This window comes from Ictalurus furcatus, chromosome 15 (genome assembly GCF_023375685.1).
Source record: "Ictalurus furcatus strain D&B chromosome 15, Billie_1.0, whole genome shotgun sequence".
NCBI lineage: Eukaryota > Metazoa > Chordata > Actinopteri > Siluriformes > Ictaluridae > Ictalurus > Ictalurus furcatus.
The window spans coordinates 26482468-26484967 of NC_071269.1; positions in this window are offsets into that span (position 1 = coordinate 26482468).

The window sequence follows — 2500 nt, forward strand, 5'->3', positions numbered from 1 at the left end:
ACATGGCCATTAGCCTGAAGAAGCCTGGACCTCCCTGCACTTTTAAAAACATTCTTGATGTATAATACAGGACGACTGTAGCATCTGGACACGTTGTGAGGTCAGTCACATGCGTATGTGTAACGTACAGAGAGTAACTAACACTAAAGGAACGTTCCTCACACTGACTCAGCAGTCTAGAGGGAAGTGTTGTGCTGTTATAGGAAACCAATCCACGCCGGGGTGGTGTGTGATAGGGACACGCCCCCACTCCCAGCAGAGGAACCTGCTTTATACGCCACATGTGACTTCACGTGAACGTGAGCGGCGTGATGATTCCCACACTCGCTGCGTATCTTACAGTACGTACATCCTGAAGATTTAAAAGTGATGTTCACTAGAGGGCGCGTCAGAGCCAGAGCAGGTCTCCCGCTGGAACATTTCTAATGATTTGATGCAGATCGATGTTAAATACACCGACGAGCTCCGCGTCTCTTAAAACGTTACGCCGTCATCGTGATTGTTGTCATGATCCGTGTCTCAAATCGAAACCTCTGACCTTACATTCAGAAGTAAAATCCAGAAGGCTGGGACATGAAGCAGAGCTTTCAGAAGGTCAGAAGGTGACGTGAGAGGATTTTAAAATGAAACACTGAGTGTAATTAGGAAGCTCGGTTAGCGTTAGTGCTGAATAACGCTCGAGAATACTGCAGAAGTGTGAGATTCCAGACACAGCGCTAGCGTGTTTAGCCGAGGCAGATGGACGAGGAACTTTGTCCATTTTTATCACTGAACTACACCAGTACACCGTGTCAGGAGAGAAAGAGACTCAAATGACGAGTATTAATTTAAATGACTCACAGCAACATTTCAAAATATTAGCACGCAAAACACATGTTCTATATTTCTACCGTATATTAAACATTTATTCGTGAAATCATTGAATGAAACCAAAGAAGAGATTTGTAAATAAAGCGAGCCCTACAGTAGTTCTGGAACCTGTAGATAAAGGTGTAGTTTACAGTCGGTGCTGAAGCTCACACTCGTCCAGCGAGAAGTCAGAAGTTTCTCTAAACACTGCAGAATGCAGGCCATTAATTCCTTCTTCACTGGGATTCTCCATGAAATCAGCCATTTTCTTCATCACACAAACTTTATTTGTAAAGAATTGCACTACAGGGGATCTTTCAGATGTCACAGTGTTCTCCACATCTCCACTGACTCCTGTGCAAGACCATCTTTTACCATCTTTTTATCATTTTTTACCATCGTTTGCCATTTTAAACATTGTTGTTGTTGTTGTTGTTTTTTACCAGTGTGTCTGCTTCTCGTCTCACACACAACACTTTGTTGTGCTGTAGTGTTTTGTGGTTCAGCGTGTGTACACTGTGTGATACACTCGCATCTCTATGCTCTCACCTGCGAGAGACGAGTCATTAATCAGACCCAGCAGTGTGTGGGTTATTGAGTAGAAATGTATATTTATATATCATAAATTTTGTATATTATATTTATGGATTATAATATAGGGGTTATTCTTTCAGACTTTATAAATTGTAATTTTATTTAGAATGTAAACATCATCTAATATTCTTAAATAGAATGGATGGATATTATTAGCATGGTTAGCTAGTTCTACTTACAAAGCCTAGATTAACCATGTCATAATACTTCTCTATTCAGATATAAACATCAACATAAACATGGAATTAATCAACAACAACAACATCATATCCACCTCAGGGGAAGTGTGAGGTAAAAGGAATTGTGTGATTTTCACTCTCTCACTCTTTTTCATATTCATCTCTTACCATCTCTCTCTCTCCCTGTTCATAGATGTGAAATGGCAGACTGAATCATCCTTATAACAGTTTTATAACAGAGACCACACACCTGCATATGCGTACACACACACACACACACACACACACACACACACACACACACACACAATGACTTCAAGGTAGGGGGGAGCTGGTTGGTTATCTGTCGATCTAGAGAGATGAGACAAGTGTATTCTGTATTCTGCTCTAACACACCTGCACTGAGCCGGAAAACCACAAAGACCCCTCCAACACACACACACACACACACACACACACACACACACACACGTCTTCAATTGATTCTTATCAGCACAAAACTGTTGGAGTGAACTTCAAAACTTCAAGAAACTTGAAGTTCTGTAAAGTTTTGAAGTTTGTGTGTGTGTGTGTGTGTGTGTGTGTGTGTGTGTGCGTGCGTGTGGACTGGGAGCAAGTCATCAAAACAGGAAACAGTTTATGTCACTGAATCATTCCATTTTTAAACTTTCCTTGGCACTTTCAAATAAACACACACACACACACACAGGGACAGACAGAGAGAGAGAGACAGAGAGACGGAAAGACACAGAGAGGGAGACAGAGAGAGAGAGATAGACAGAGAGAGAGAGTCAGACAGAGACAGAGAGAGAGCCAGAAAGAGACAGAGAGAGAGACAGACAGGGAGAAAGACAGAAAGAGACAGAGAGGGAGACAGA